At 41.2% G+C, this 17,501-nt stretch overlaps 1 pseudogene across 1 annotated transcript; it reads right to left on the reverse strand.

Moving 5' to 3' along the window:
• Nucleotides 1–969: 969 nt before the first annotated feature.
• Nucleotides 970–2,680, reverse strand: LOC309861374 (elongation factor 1-alpha 1 pseudogene; annotated as a pseudogene). Its single transcript has one exon. The product of its transcript is annotated as an elongation factor 1-alpha 1 pseudogene (transcript).
• Between the last annotated feature and the right edge of the window lie 14,821 nt (nt 2,681–17,501).

Below are 17,501 nucleotides of genomic sequence, written 5' to 3' on the forward strand. Positions count from 1 at the left end.
GATTTCTCCCTGTTATTTTTCTAATGGCAGTACCACTAATTTCTGCTCTTAACTTTAATATTTCTTTCCTTCTACTTTGGATTGAATTTGTTCTTCTTTTTCTTGGCTTAAAATTAAAGCTTTGCTCATTGACTTTAGAGGCTTCTTAAAAGAATAATTATTTAAAAAATTAATATTGTTTAAGTTATCTTGTAAGACTGTTTCATCTTCATCCAATAAATTCTTGTATTATTTTTTCATTTCCACTCAGTTAAAAATATTTTCTAGTTTCTATTGTGATTTATTCCAAACATTTGGGTATTTCCATATATTTTTTCTTTATTGGCTTCTAATTATTTCCATTATGGTCACAAATATTACTCTGTATGATCTTAGTACTTTTCATTCTATTGAGATTTATTGTATAGCATAGTATATGGTATTTCTTTATAAACATTCCACATGATCTGAAAAGAGTGAATATTCTGAAATTGTTGGGTATAGTGTTCTATAAATATTAGGTCAATTTGGTTTGTATTATTTTTGGCTATGTTATATCATTAATGACTTCTGTTTAATTGTTGAATCAATATTTATGTTTTTATCTGAAATAAAAAAACATTTATCCGGTTGCTTAGAGCTACTTTAAATAGATTGGGAGCACATCACTAATCCTTTTTACATTGATTTTTACCATTTCAGATTCTTGAACTCTGGACTATTTTGATCTCTGGCTTCCAGGGCTAGATTTCATCATTAAGTAGGTTTTTTGGAAGATACGGTTTTTAAAAAAATTCTTTATGTAAATTCAATTTAGTTAACATATATTGTAGTATTAGTTCCAGGGGTAGAATTTAGAGATTCATCAGTTGCGTATAACACCCAGTGCTCATTACGTCAAGTGCCCCCCTTAGTGCCTGTCACCTAGTCACCATTTTCCCCTAACGTACCTCCCCTCCAGCAATGCTCAGTTTGTTTCCTAGAGTTCAGTTTTTTTTTTTTTCTCATTAAACTTTTGTTTTAATGGGTCTCAAAATTCTGTGACAGATTTTTGGTCAATTTGTTTCCATTAAAAAGTACTGATTTCAAAAACTAATAACTTAAAACTGCCACACACACAAAAAAAACCAAATGGTCCACAAAACATTCTCCTTTCCTTCTGAAGGTTTTATGATGCATTGTTATCATTAACCAGTCTTTTACTATTAAACTGAAATGGCCAATTGACACAAACATTTCTGAGACCGTTCTTCCACCACTGATTAAGACTGGGGTGGCAGGTATTGGGGATAATATTCATTTAGCCTTCTGAGCTTTCTGGCCAGACTTGGTGACCTTGCCAGCTCCAGCTGCCTTCTTGTCCACTGTTTTGATGACACCCACAGCAACCGTCTGTCTCATGTCACGAACAGCAAAACGGCCCAGAGGAGGAGAGTCAGAGAAGCTCTCAACACACATAGGCTTGCCAGGAACCGTATCAACAATGGCAGCGTCACCAGATTTCAAGAACTTGGGACCATCTTCCAGCTTTTTTCCAGAATGACGATCTATCTTCTCCTTCAGCTCAGCAAACTTGCAAGCAATGTGAGCTGTGTGACAATCCAGCCAGCACAGGTGCATATCCAGCACTAATTTGGCCTGGATGGTTCAGGATAATCACCTGAGCTGTAAAGCCAGCTGCTTCCATTGGTGGGTCATTTTTGCTGTCACCAGCCACATTGCCACGATGAACATCTTTGACAGATATGTTCTTGACATTGAAGCCCACATTGTCCCCAGGGAGAGCCTCACTCAAAGCTTCATGGTGCATTTCAACAGACTTGACTTCAGTTGTAACATTGACTGGAGCAAAGGTGACCACCATGCCAGGCTTAAGAACACCAGTCTCCACTCGGCCCACAGGGACAGTACCAATACCACCAATTTTGTAGACGTCCTGGAGAGGCAGACGCAAGGGCTTGTCAGTTGGACGAGTTGGTGGCAGAATGCAATCCAGAGCTTCAAGCAGTGTGGTTCCACTGGCATTCCCATCTTTATGGGTGACTTTCCATCCCTTGAACCAAGGCATGTTAGCACTTGGCTCCAGCATGTTGTCACCATTCCAACCAGAAATTGGCACAAATGCTACTGTGTCGGGGTTGTAGCCAATTTTCTTAATGTAGATGCTGACTTCCATAACGATTTCCTTGTATCTCTTCTGGCTGTAGGGTGGCTCAGTGGAATCCATTTTGTTAACACCGACAATTAGTTGTTTTACACCCAGTGTGTAAGCCAGAAGGGCATGCTCACAGGTCTGCCCGTTCTTAGACATACCTGCTTCAAATTCACCAACACCAGCAGCAACAACCAGGACAGCACAGTCAGCCTGGGATGTGCCTGTAATCACGTTTTTGATAAAGTCTCTGTGTCCTGGAGCATCAATGATGGTCACGTAATACTTGCTGGTCTCGAATTTCCACAGGGAGATATCAATGGTGATACCACGTTCACGTTCAGCTTTCAGTTTATCCAAGACCCAGGCATACTTGAAGGAGCCTTTTCCCATCTCGGCAGCCTCCTTCTTGAATTTTTCAATAGTTCTTTTGTCGATCCCACCACATTTGTAGATCAGATGAACAGTAGTGGTAGACTTGCCCGAATCTACGTGTCTGATGACAATGTTGATATGAGTCTTTTCCTTCCCCATTCTGGTTTAGGTTGAGTAGTGGTTTTCACGACACCTGTGTTCTGGCGGCAAACCTGTTGCAAAAAAGCTAGAATTCAGTATTTTAAAGAAGCCTAATATTTCACATAGTTGGAAGACGCAAGGGCTTTCTATCTGTGTTTTTTGGGCTTGTTTGAGTATATCTATGGACTTACTCTTCAGAACTTGATACACATTATTCCAATGACTTCTGTAATTAAAATTTCTAGGTATAAGCCTCGGGTCATCCTGAAATTTTGCCCTTATTTATGACTTTTTTACCTGCCCAGAAGTCTCCCTTTATTTATTTTTTGATTTACATATTTTATTATGAAATATTGTACGCACACAGATACCTTTATTCCTGAAGTTTAGTAGTTGAACTAAACTATGTCATGACATCATGTTGTATCAGTTTTACCTGGTATGTCATGTACTCTTCCAAGTTTACAGATTCTGTTCTTTCTTCCTTCAAGGAGAATTTATATGATCTTACATCTGTGAATACATTGCCCCCCTACTATTGTCTCTTTTTTCTTCAAGGACACATATATATTTAGGACGAATTGTCTTTGTTCTCTCTGTCTAGCATATTATCTTCATTCATTTCATTTCTTTTGTTTTTCTTATATATTCACTCTTTTTCTCTTAACATGTTCCTTCATACCCTTAATGTAAAATTCAGGCATATCTATTTCATCTTTTGCTGGATGCTGGTTACTTATCTGATATAAGTGGGGAGGGTTTTGGGATATTTTCAATATGCTCTTAGCATTCTGCATCTCCTTTTCCATGCCATGTTGTTATATGATCTTTGTACTCTTACTTTACTGAAGTGGTATTCTTATTAAATTCTTCTATAGAGAGCACCTGGGTGGCTCAGTGGGTTAAGCCTCTGCCTTCAGCTCAGGTCAGGATCTCAGTCAGGATCCCGCATCAGGCTCTCTGCTCATCAGGGAGCCTGCTTCCCCCTCTCTCTCTGCCTGCCTCTCTGCCTACTTGTGAGCTCTGTGTGTGTGTCAAATAAATAAATAAAATATTAAAAAAAATTCTTCTATAGGACATACTCTAAGAAAATCTGCTTATTTCTTGAGTTTCCACTTTTGGTAATTCACTTGTCTTTTGCATGTATATTCCTTTATCCTCTTTTTGTTGTATCTCTATACAGCTTCTATTTAATTTCTTTTAATCTTGCTTATGCTTGGGAAGCTTTTGTTCAAACCTCTAGCTTCTGTAAGATAGCATGAGACTTGACACATATTCTCTTTATAGCAGATGCTTTTGATACTCCCCCCCCCCCCCGTATCACCTTCTCTCACCTGAGTATACCAGCAGCTGCAGACAGTTCTTGGCAAGCTGACAGCTTCCCTTCTCAAGCACCTGCATTTCTCCTCTTTACTGCCAAAGGCCTTCTTCGATAATATGGGAGTTTGCTTTATTGTGTATAAGCACACTTTAGAAGTGTGGGTGGAATTTTTCTTCTGGGGGAAACTTTTAACTGATAGAGGATGGGAATCAGCAGATAAATGGTCATCAAAGAGTATCCACCACAGGGAATACACTGAACGAGTGGACATGATAACTCAGCCCTTCAAGATCAGCCAGCGTGTCCTCAGCCACCATACTGCATACACATGGGCCCATGAAGAGTGTGGCAATAATGTCAAGCATAGATGTCCTGTATGGGTCCAACTATTGTTGTGTTCTCTCTCACTTAGGCCGATCTAGTAATTGCCATTGCTCAACGTCCAACGTGTTAGCCCACGTAATAGTGTTGAGCCCTTGATCTGATAGATACTACCATTCAAGGATACTAACCATCTCGTTGGTGGCAAGTTGATTCCATCGGATCTCTTCTACCATAAGGGAAAGTAATTCTTTCTACTTGATATTGATAAGTATAAGTATTCCAGGTGCAGGTTTGCCATCTCTGCCCACGATGTCTTGGCTAACACCTAACTGAAAGTAGAATTTCTGAATTACTGATGTAAGATCCTGCCTAATGTTGCCTTGGATCAAGCAACCCAGATAGCTACTTTACTTTACCATAAGGAGGTGTGACAGTGGGCTATGACCATGGAATCCATTTGTCCTACTATATATTATATCTCCTAGAAGCTGCCAGCATGATAAAAAGTTGGAATGTCCTCTTAAAGACACAGACAAGGCTCCAGCTTGGAGAATAACACTTTTAAGGATCTAAGTGTATTACATGGTGCTTTGTCCTTGGTAGATTATTGGGTAGATTACTTTGTCTTTGGTAGCTAAAATACAAGATGGAACTGAGGGATGGAAGTTGAACTGACTACCCTCACTCTCATCACCACTGTCCCAATTAGGGAGTTTTAATTTCCTATTCCTACAACTTTAGGGTCTACAGAATTAAGGTCCTGGTCTCCAAGGAGATAACACTTCTACTAGGGGACACAACTGGGATTCCACTGGATGTAATGTTATGACTGATACTCTTGTGTCAATAGACTATGCAAGGCTAAAAAAAAAAAGTTAGTATACTGGTGGTGGTAATCAATACTGACAATCATGAGACTGATTTTTTTGTTGTAAGGCTGTATAGGGTCTGAACTCAGTAGATCCATAAAGGAGCCTCTGATAATTCTGTGCCTGAAGGAAGGGCAGTTTCGGCAACAAAGGATTAAGGAGATCAAGGTCAGACATCTCAAAGATTTGCATGGTCTCAAGGAAAAGCAACCTAGGAATGCAAAAGTTCTGACTGAGTGTGAGATCCAACTAGAATGGATGCAAAGGGAAGGAGAAAATAAAATCAGTTGCTTTGGGTCTAGCAGAGGCCAAAGGGACTTCAGGTTTCCCATTAACTGTCTTAGCTGCAGCAGTGGGGACTCCGGCTTTTACCCTTAAGCATCATTTAGAGAGTGAAATGAGGGTAGGGCGTGAGCAGATCTGGGAACTACTAAGGGTGACTAAGGCAGATGCTGCTAATAGCATTTCTTATATCTCTTTAACCCACCAGAGTTCACCTGCTACTGTGTGAAACGGTCGTTACCCTCAATGCCCTAATGTTCTTGTCCTTCAGTGGTATAATTCTGAGGTGCATTCAACAGGCTTTCTCAGGAGGTTCCAAAATATTACATCTCAGTTGCCTATAGCAGTAACCTCATCAATACCATTGCTCCTCCAGACTGTCTACCTGAAGATGGGGAGGCTGGAGCATTTACCTACTCTACTGTACCTTGTGCTGAATTGCCCTTGGGGACATGAAATTCCTGCTCCCACAGTCTGCACTAACCTATCCTACAAAGGCCCGGCAGAATGCAGAAGGACTGAAATGCAGGAAAACTATGCAGCACGTGAGGTGGGGCACTGCCGGTGCAAGCCGAGTCTGAGCCCTTCAGAAGTTGCCTCTGCAGCTACAGGTGACTCTCACATCAGAGCCATCTGCTACACATGCTTGCTTCCTCCCCACTGCCTGTCACTACTTCCAAACTCTCTCCTTGCTTCACATCACAGTGTAATCTATCCACAGGGATAGCCCTCATCACCAAGCATATATGTGGATGGGAATGTAAATTGGTATAGCTACTATGGAAAATGGTATGGAGGTTCCTTAAAAAAAAAAAAAAAGAACTACCCCGTGATCCAGCAATCCTACTTCTGGGTATATATTTGAAGGAAACAAGATCACTATTCTGAAAAGATACCTGCATCCCCTGTTCATTGCAGCTATTATTTACAGTAGCTAAGACATGGAAACAACAAATGGATTCCATGGTCATAGCCCACTGTCACACCTCCTTATGGTAAAGTAAAGTAGCTATCTGGGTTGCTTGATCCAAGGCAACATTAGGCAGGATCTTACATTAGTAATTCAGAAATTCTACTTTCAGTTAGGTGTTAGCCAAGACATCGTGGGCAGAGATGGCAAACCTGCACCTGGAATACTTATACTTATCAATATCAAGTAGAAAGAATTACTTTCCCTTATGGTAGAAGAGATCCGATGGAATCAACTTGCCACCAACGAGATGGTTAGTATCCTTGAATGGTAGTATCTATCAGATCAAGGGCTCAACACTATTACGTGGGCTAACACGTTAGACGTTGAGCAATGGCAATTACTAGATCGGCCTAAGTGAGAGAGAACACAACAATAGTTGGACCCATACAGGACATCTATGCTTGACATTATTGCCACACTCTTCATGGGCCCATGTGTATGCAGTATGGTGGCTGAGGACACGCTGGCTGATCTCGAAGGGCTGAGTTATCATGTCCACTCGTTCAGTGTATTCCCTGTGGTGGATACTCTTTGATGACCATTTATCTGCTGATTCCCATCCTCTATCAGTTAAAAGTTTCCCCCAGAAGAAAAATTCCACCCACACTTCTAAAGTGTGCTTATACACAATAAAGCAAACTCCCATATTATCGAAGAAGGCCTTTGGCAGTAAAGAGGAGAAATGCAGGTGCTTGAGAAGGGAAGCTGTCATAAACTTACATACTTAAAGTATACAATTTGATAAGTCTAGACATATGTATATACCCCTGAGTCTATTGATAGATGACTGGATAAAGAAAATGTGGTAAATGTATACAGTGAAATATTATTCAGCCATTAAAAAAAAAAAAAAACAACGAACCCAGGAAATTCTACCATTTGTGAGAACATGGATGCCCCCTGATCCCCTGATGGTGTTATGCTGAGTGAAATAAGCCAGCCAGACAAAGACAAATACATATTCACTTACATGTGGAATCTGCAAAAAAAACCAAACTCAGAGACACAGAGAACAGATCGATGGTTGTCAGAGATGGGGAGCTGGGGGTAGGAGAACGAGTGCAGGTGGTCGAAAAGGACAAACTTCCAGTTTTAAGAGTAATTAATTGTGGGGAGGTAAGGTGTATCATGCTGACTAGAGTTAATAATGCTATATTGTTTATTTGAACATGGCTAGGATACATCTTAAACATCCTCACAAGAGAAAAAAAATTGGAACATGTGAGGTGATGGATTTTAACTAAATTTGTCATGATAATCATTTTACTTTATATACATGCATCGAATTATTATGCTACACACCTTAAACTTAGATGATGTTATATGTCAATTATATCTCAGTAAAACTGGGAAGACACAGAGAAGAAGGGAAAGGTCAGCTGATGCTCCACTGACTTAGTTTACCCAGGTAGCAACAGCAGGTAGTTGTAATTTGGATTGGGTCCCTGATTACAAGGTCACAGGTGAAAAACCCCTCCCACACTGATATCCTGAAAGAAAAGAACTTTATCTCCAGCTCAGACTAGCTAGAGTGGGTTCTGTGGTGTGGAATAAAAAACTCTGATGCATAGAACTCCATGATGTTGGACAAAGGGCGTTCTGCGTAGGAAATTTGGTGAAAAAGGGGCGCCTGGGTGGCTCAGTGGGTTGAGCCGCTGCCTTCGGCTCAGGTCATGATCTCAGGGTCCTGGGATCGAGTCCCGCATCGGGCTCTCTACTCAGCGGGGAGCCTGCTTCCCTCTCTCTCTCTCTGCCTGCCTCTCCGACTACTTGTGATTTCTCTCTGTCAAATAAATAAATAAAAATCTTTAAAAAATAAAAAAAAAAATTAAAAAAAGACTTTAAAAAAAAAAAAGAGGGAAATTTGGTGAAATGTTATTAAAAGGAATGAAGACCAGATAAACTGAAGCAGTAACTATGAACTTTAAGATAATCTGTGTAGATTAATTTAGGTTCGGAGTTCTACATGAAATATTCAAAATAGGAATTTTGTGCCTTTCTACTAAGAGTCTAAAATCTCAAAGGTGGCCTGATCTTTGTATGCAGAAAGGAGGTTTTCAGGCGCAGAGAGCCAGGGAAACGTTTTTCTTATGAAATCATTTCTGCCCTTGCAATTTTGGCTTTTTGTAGCTCCGATCAATTGTTTTATTTATCAGTAAGCGCCACAAATGCTACCCAAAAAGTAAAATGCAGCAAAACAAAGTAGAACAGCTCTCTTTTGTGGACAAATTTTACTTTCTGGGCCATTATGACTGATGTCCTATGAGCTCAGGGTTCCAGAGGCAACCCAAAGCGGATTTTCTTAATTCTGCTCATGAATCTGTTAAAAAAGAAAAAAATTCAATCAAATAAATCTGACGATGGAATTGGTTTTATTAAGCGATTCACATATCAGGGCAATATCCCATCTAGCCTACAGAGGAGAGCTAAATGAAAAAAAGGTTTTTAAAGGCAGAGAGGGGCATAACAAAAAGAAGAAAGAAATTTCTCAGCAAAGAATGCAATGTTTAGGCAAGGTTGCCCTCCTGCCGGGAACTGAAGGGGTCTATCAGAATTTTCTGGTATTGACCAGGAAATTCCATGATGATTGGTTAAAGGTTACATTCCTAGGGGATTGAAATTGGAGATGAGTTAGGTATTAAGTCTTGGTTTACTGACTTGCGGGCCTTCAGCTAAGTGACGTCATTTTGGGTGTGTGTGCTTTTTTTTTTTTTTTTTTTTTTTTAAACTTCCCTCTTTTTTTGGGAACGATTCCTTTCTTTTGATCCGATTCTTAGCTTAACTCAGAGATCTGATCAAAATGTAAGACATTAGCACCACTCTCAGCTACCACTCTGTGGTTCTGGAAGCCTTCATTGATCCTCTGCATGGCATTCCCAAGGCATGAGGTTTTTGCTTCACCCCTGTAATATTCATAGGTTCCAACTTCAGGTTCACATTCGTTAAACTGGTCACCCTCTGTGTTCCTTTTCTGACGTTCCAGCTGTAGGGTGATCATTTGGTTGGTGATTAGCAGCTGGGAACATGCATTTAGAGCTTTTGCCAGGGAGATTATTATGATTACTATAAGCAAGATAACTCCGAGTGTTTGGAGTATACTTTGAAACCATGGTTCCCAATACCCAAACCAAACAAGATCCTTAAGTCAAAGGAAGGTCCTGAGGAAAGAATCACCTTTTTAAGCCAACTGACTTGTTTTTGCTTTTATGGATTTGAGTTTTAATTTCTTAACAAGTGTTAGTCTAGGTACAGCACAGGGTGTTGGCTACAGCACAGACACCTCCTTGCTCAGCTCAAAGATAATGAAGAGCTGTTCATTATCAAGAACAACTTGGGCCAGAGAGCTGTCTTTGTTGGGCAACTATTGCTTTAGCAGCAGATTCTGTACTATACTTTAAGAATTAAGGAGAGGCTCTTGATCAGAGCCTTATTTACATTTACCCCTAGCCAGGGAAGCTAGGGACCTGCCAAAAGGAGTAAATCCTGAATCATGAAAGCTTCCTGGAATATTCTTTTTTTTCTTAAGATTTTATTTATTTGAGAGAGAGAATGAGCAGGGAAGAGGGGCAGGGGAAAGTAGAGAAGGAAAAGGAAAAGCAGGATCCTACTGAGGCCAATGCGGAACTTGATCTCAGGACCCCAGGATCATGACCTGAGCCAGAGGCAGACACTTAACCACCTGAACCACGCAGGTGCCCCTGGAACATTCTTTTATACTCAACGATGTGAATTCAGAGGAGTCAACCAAAGAGATGTATTATTTTGCTTATGAAAAGTTAGGGGCACAGTTCTATTTTTTCCCCCTAGCCTGAAATAAAATGTCCTAAATTCCAGAGCTTACCCCCATCCTTAGCAATGGCTGGGGAGAGGAAGATGAGGTATTATCTTTCCAGGCCCATGCCAGAGTAAAGGAAAGGAGAAAATGGAGAAAGTGTTTCGTGTTCACTTAGACTATGAAGTCTTGATCTGCCGTCTTGGGCAGAAATAGTCTGCCTGAAAGTCAATTGCTTCTCTTCCTCGTCAGTTTGATTTGGAGGTCTCTGTACAGAACCACATGCCACATGGAGGCTTCTTTAGCTTTGCAATGTGAAGCCAGGGCTTGCTACCTTCTAGCTCTATTGCAGTGTCAGTGGTCAGCAGCACTTGCTAAGCTCCTTTTCAGTGGGGCTCAAGAGCTGGATTTCTCTGATGATGTTCTAGAATACCTAATCCCCAGGTTCTAAACTGTTGATCGACAGAATCCTTTGAACTGGGACCCAGGAAGACTTATTTCGCCTGCTGATCACAAGCTTGAGCAGAAGGCATTAGAGACTGGTTGTAGGTGGCTGCACCAGCACAAGACAGCAAGGGATCATGAAGTTCACAAGGTTTAGATAAGCCTCATGTGATTTGCTCAATGAAGTGGGAGCCTTGGTCACTGGTATTACAGAAGGTCTATTGCAAGTGGGAAACACATTTTTTCCAAAAGATTGATTGATTGATGGATTGATTATTTGAGAGGGAAAGAGAAAGAGAGTGTGAGTAGGGAAAGGGGACAGAGGGAGAAAGAATCCTCAAGCAGATTCCCTCCCAGCGTGGCACCTGACTCCGAGCTCGATCCTGGGACCCCTAAATCATGACCTGAGCCAAAATCAAGAGTCAGATGCTCATCCGACTGAGCCACCCATGTGTTCCTGGAAAACTCATTTTTTTAAACAGTTTTTTTCCCCACAATGAGAGCATCAGGAAAGGCTTCAGGCCATCCAGAAAATATACACACAGTAACAAGCACATACCGCTAACACGTCTGCAGTGGCAGCTGTATGAATAAGGTCAGCTCTAGGTGTCCAAAGGGCCTGGAGGGAGGAGGTCTGAGGCCTCTGGAGACCAGAACAGTTTTTCCAGGATGATGGACCTGACAAATCAGACATTGCTGGCAGATGGTATTTGCAGTTTTAGGGAAGTTTCCCCACTAACATCTATTTATAATCTGAGTCGTCTGAAACACACTAGGCTGGGTGAAGGAATGCAAAAACCAAAAAATGGGGTTTGTCAGGCAACTGGGAAGAACAAAGCAAAGCGGCTCTCTTGGTTTTCTCATAACCCTGAATTCATTTAACTTACAGCCGGTTTAACACCTTAATTTTCCCGATGTAGGAGCAGGCTGTTGCCATGTTATAAGGATATGAGGACAACAGTAGTCTGGCAACATGCGGCCATGTTTTGCAGAAGCAGAATGGACTTCATCTGTGTTGAGTCACAGTCTTTCTAGAACCCGTTGTCACTGCCTTGTGTTGGAGTCAGGTGGATCACACATTAAAAGTTCTTTCCAAGGATTTCTTTTCCACACATCTATAACTTTCTTTTTAAATTTAGATTTTTGTCCTCAGTTTTCCCTTTTAATTTTATTTATTTATTTATATTTTAGAAATATTTTATTTTTAAGTAATTTCTACACCCAACTTGGGCCTCAAACTTACAACCCTGAGATCACACATCCCATGCTCCACCAACTGAGGCAGCCAAGCGCCCCTTAAATTTTCTCCTTTTACACGAGTTTTACTTTAGGACAAAGTTACTTTCTTTTTTCTCAACAAAAATGTTTTCTCTTTTCATGTTTTTTCTTATCAAAACATACATCTCACTTTCCTGGTGTATAGAATTATTTCCTTTATTATTTCCAATAGTCTTAATTATATTAATTAGAAGTTGTAACTCACAACCCTTAATTTCCAGTGAACGCCTACCAGTAAGCCATTGTGAACTTTACACCAGGATTCTTTAGATTTGCAAATTTATGAATATATTTCATAACTTTTTGAAGCATCTGCTTTTTTCAATTTTCCAGTGTAGCACTAACACATCCAAATATCTTTTAGTTTCTTTGTAATAGGAAGCCCAAAGTAGATAAACCTCTGTTTACTAGTTAATGTTTTAGTGTTTTATCTTATTTGGAAATCATCTAGATATTTAAAGAATTTAACATATTGTTTAAACCTCCTTCAGCAAAACTTTAAGGTTTTAGGTTACCCAAAAAGATGTGGGAAAGGGCAGATAAACTTATCTTGCTTACTTTTATTTAATTCACTTGTTTTCAGTAATTATGTTTAGATTACCTACAAAGCTTCTCTGAACATTGGATAACTTCAGCCATTATTGCAAGCTATTATTTTTTTAAGTGGTAAATCTTTTAAGAGATTATATAAACTTAACTGGCTAGGAAATCAGGTAGAAAAAAAGTTATATATTTAATGCTGAAAACTCTAAAGACATATCTGTTTTAATAAAACCATTAGCCTTAAACTTGCTTTTGTATTGACCATTTTCCCAGATCACATGAACTTGAAAAAATTTGGTTTAGTTTCCATCTTTTTGAGTATTTTGCACATGCATCACCCTCCTGCAAGTGTGGGGTAAGGGCAGAGGGAGAAGCAGACTCCCCACTGAGCATGGAGCCCAACTCAGGCTCTATCCCAGGACCCTGAGATCATGATCTGAACTGTAGGCAGCCACTTAACCAACTGGGCCACCCAGGCACTCCATTTCAAGTACTTTAAATTGCCCAGTCCTTCTAAGTACTTGTCTTCAAACCCACTAAATAGAGCTCTTTTACAAATTAATTTTAGCAATACCATTTGGAGGTTGAACAATAACTCACAATTATAACATATACACAAACACACTGATGCAAAGATCTTATGTTAATAATATTTGTGGAGAAGATTTTTAAGACTTGTATTTGTCCTTGAAATTAATCTTTTTTTTTTTTTTTTTTAAGATTTTATTTATTTATTTGACAGAGAGAGAGACAGCAAGAGAGGGAGCACAAGCAAGGGGAGTGGGAGAGGGAGAAGCAGGCTACCCCCCACCCCCCAGCAGGGAGCCTTATGTTAGGCTCCCTGGGATCAGGACCTGAGCCAAAGGCAGATGCTTAAGGACTGAGTCACCTAGGCGCCCCTGTCCTTGAAATTAATCTTAAGGGAACTGCTAGAGTTTGGGAACAAGTAACCTTTTAGCAGTTTGTATTTTAAAAAGGCCTCTTCCCCTTTTTTCTTTTGGTCACAGGTGATTGTGGGCTGTGTTTACATTTCAAAGACATGATAAGATGTTTAGCTTCAAGGAACAATGAAAGAATGTGGGTTTCTGTAAGGCGGTTTCCTAAGGCCTGTAATTTACTAACCTTTTCTGATGAACAGGGGAAGTTTGGGGATTGGTAAGAAAATAGAAGAATTTCAAATTGCCTCTAGAACTGACTTTTCTTTTACAAAAGATTTATAAGATAAGGACAGTTGCTCTCATTTCCTCTGAGAATTGGGTTGTTAACTTAAATGACATCAGAGATTGATCTACCTATCCTACTGCATCATCCTCAACTTGGTTCTTTCCCTCTGGGAACATACTTTTAATTTTAAATATTTTTGGCAGTATTGAATCACCTCCCCCCTTCCTCTAGGGTGTAAGACAGGTCCCCCAAGGGTGCAGAGGATATTACGTTCCCCAAATCCAAAGTCACTCCGAAAGACAGTCCAAAGAGAGAACCAACCACCAGGGCTTTGCCAGGCAGGCAGAAAGCCAAAGCCCAGATATGCAAAATGAGACAAGCAAGAAAGCAATAGCTCTCTCTTGGAGAGAAAGTGATGCAGGCTGGCTGAGTCTAAGGACCTAGAAGGGGTTCTGCAGGACCAGTCAAAAGGGTCCTTGGTTTCGAGAGGGACAGAAATCAAACTCATGCAGAAAGGAAGTGAGAGCAGAGTTTACTGACTAGCGTAAGTGATAGAGCATAGCAGATGGAGCTTTTGGTCGACTCACAAAAGGAACGAGAGAGTCTTATTTTTACTTGGGGTCTGAAGGTTTTATTGAAGACAGTAGTCTGGTCTATGTGTCCTCTCAAGCATCCAGGAATTTGGTCAAAACAAGAACAAGTGCTCAGATGTCCTTTATAAGTCACTTATGCCCTGGAGCCAGGGGTCTTGATGTCAAGGTGTCTGGAGTCAGTGGTCTTGGGGAGGGGTACATGATGCCTCTGCCTGGTCATTCCTTAGATGTTATCTATTGTCCTGGAAGACTCCAAAGAAATCATTAACTCCTTTACAAAGGAGTTACCAAGACGACATATATCATCTGAACTATAAAGTGTGTGAAAAGTTGGGGTTGCCCATCTGGGAGCCCTTCCTGTGAAGGTAGATATGGGGGTGTCTGTAGGGCCATTGACTTGGAGAAATTTTGTTTACAGTTCTGTACTCTTTTCAGAGTGGAAAAATAATTTAGATTAGAATGAGTACTCAGAGGAGGAAAGAGGGGAGCAGTAGGTATTACGCCAGTCTTATAGTCTCATGTTCCCCCCACATCTTTAATTTTATTAGTCTTTTGTGATGAAACCTTTCAATGGAACTATTTTGGAATCTTGAAACCTTTCGGAGGCGCTTACTTGCCAGTTAAAAGAGGTATCCCATTCAGTGTAATTTGGGAACCCTTTCTTTCAAGTGTACTTCTCAAATGATTTTATCTAATTAAAATGTTTCCCATAATGGTCCCTGTAATTTTAGCTTGTTTTTAGTAAGATTTTGCCATTTTTATAGATAGTCACAGCTCTCTGCATCAGTTTTTAGAAATGAGATAAGCAGGTATCCTGGAAGGTTTCTTTTAGAATTTAAGGATCCCATTAGCTAAGCCTTTATTTACACAAAACAAGACTGGCCAAGAGAAGGCTGTGTGCACCCCCAGCAATTCCCAGCATAGACAAAGTCATCAGACTCCATACACAGAGACTGTGGTTTGGAAATGGGGAAAGAGTAAAGCAGCAAATGCCAGGAAATGCGGAGGGCAGCTGGGGACTGGGGGAGGGATTCTAGCGTGGAACTGTGGACTAAACCAAGGGCTAAGGACAGGTGCTCTGTGAGAGCCATCTGTCAGTCCACACTGACCCATCAACCTTGGACTGGGAAGCCAACTGGGTTGGTAGCTTGAAAGCAAAAAGAGCAGAGCTCAAACCAACAGGGAGTCAGCGACAGCCGGCAGAGATGGTGCAAAAGGGAACTCAAAAGGGTTAGCAAGGCACCATGTTTGTTTCTTACTGTCCCTGAGTGCTGGCAAAAGTTCACTTTGGATCCTATCGCTGACACCAAATCTGTCAAAAACCAAAATTCAACCAAGTAAATCTGAGATCTACTTGGCTTTATTAAATGATTGATGCATCAGGCAGCATCTCATCTAGCAAGTAGAGGGAGTGCCACTGAACAAAGCAAAAGAGAGGTCTTCAGAGGCAGAGGAAGGGTAAAAAGAAGGAAGAAAGGAGTGTATTAACAAGGAATGCATTGCTTTGGCAAGGTTGTCCTCATAAGAGGAGTCAGAGGGGTCTATTAGTGAATTTTCTGATATTCACCAGGAAATTCCATGCTGACTGGTTAAAGCTAACTGGAGTTAGGTTAATACGAAGTCTTGGCTTACTGACTTGGGGTCTTAACCCAAGGGACACCATTTTGGACCTGTGGTTTCCTTTTTATACAGCCTTAAAGCTAGAAAACTAGAGTGTAATCTCATTTTACAGATGGAGAGATAGAGTTCCAGGGAGGTAAAGTGAGTCACATAGATTTCAAAGCTAATTCTAGGCCCAAGGGCAGCAGAAATGTGACAGGAGTTCAGGACATGCCATCCCAGTATGTTTTGTTCTACTGATTATTTTGAGCTGTAGGCACTTGAAAACCAGTAAAGGCAGGAAATGTCTTTCCCCGATTTTCCCCTATCTGCCACGAGACACGTTGTACAAAAGGAACTCAGTTGTCCTCAAGCCCCTCCCTCCCTGTGAATGTCATCAAGGGAGGAAGATTGACTCTTACAACTGGAGAGGAGACTATAAGTTAATGCCACGCCCAGAGTTTGTCACTAACTGTCCTACCTTCCCATCTGGTCTTCGAAGGACCCATTCATCTTTCCCTCCAGTCACTTACTCTCTCCTAAGAGGGCTGCATCCCTCCCTCTTTCCCTATTAAGATGGCATTAATCCTGAATTCTAAAGCCACCTCTGGGGTTTACTCATTTTCCTTGCGGATCTCCTGTGACTACATAAGGCAGAGATGCTGATCTTCTGTTTTTCTCCTGTTATCTCTCTTTCATCACAGGTGTCTCAGCTGAGAACTCAGGAGGGTAGAAGGAAAATGATGTTTTTCTCTCCTAAATGGTCTAGATTAAAAACAAAACAAAAACAAAACAAAACAAAAAAAAAACAACAGGGGCACTTGGGTGGCTTAGTGGGTTAAAGCCTCTGCCTTCAGCTAGGGTCATGATTCCAGGGTCCTGGGATCAAGTCTGCATTGGTCTCTCTGCTCAGCAGGGAAGCCTGCTTCCCTTCCTCTCTCTCTGCCTGCCTCTCTGCCTACTTGTGATCTCTGTCTGTCAAATAAATAAAAATCTTAACAACAACAACAAACAACCCTGGTGCATCATTCCTTCCACAGATCTTCTAGGAGAAACAAGCGGTGTCCTGTCCAGGACAGGAGACCTCTCCCTATTGCGTCTCTGTGCCTGTGGCTCCCACGTGCGGGGCTGAACTGATGAACGGGTGACAAAGGGATGGAATTTAAAATGGCCTTTGCTCTCAGAGGGAGGGACATGGACCGTACTGGGCGTCATGTTGTTTGCCTGGAAGTGGTTTCCCCGTCGCAGGAAGTTTCTTTCCCTTGCCCCCTTCTTCCCTGAATTCCGGGTTCCGATTCCGTGGCATTATTTTTCCTCAAGGTCCTTTCAGTGTCTGCCTAATGAGACCGGTGGTAGCTGAGTGTGTGACTGACACTCGGTATGTACCGCTTGTATTCATCTTCCTGAGAAAGGGCATTGCACAATAAAAGATTGCCAAGGGTAACTGTAGTGGCATTTCTGGGAGCCCCAGCAGCATTCCCAGCAGCTCCGTTCTCCACCCCAGTGGAAGGAAACACCCCCCCACCAACCCCGCCGCCCGCGCCCGTGGGTGGAGGGAGGCAGGGCTTCGAAAGTAATTAAAATATTCTTATGCAGAGAGACCTTGAGTTCTTTGCTCATTAGACCTCTTTACTTTTTACCCACATACGGTTCTCCTGATTTCCAGGACACAAAGCCAAGTCTAGGCTGGAG

Source organism: Mustela nivalis, assembly GCF_964662115.1.
Source record: "Mustela nivalis genome assembly, chromosome: 3".
Lineage (NCBI taxonomy): Eukaryota > Metazoa > Chordata > Mammalia > Carnivora > Mustelidae > Mustela > Mustela nivalis.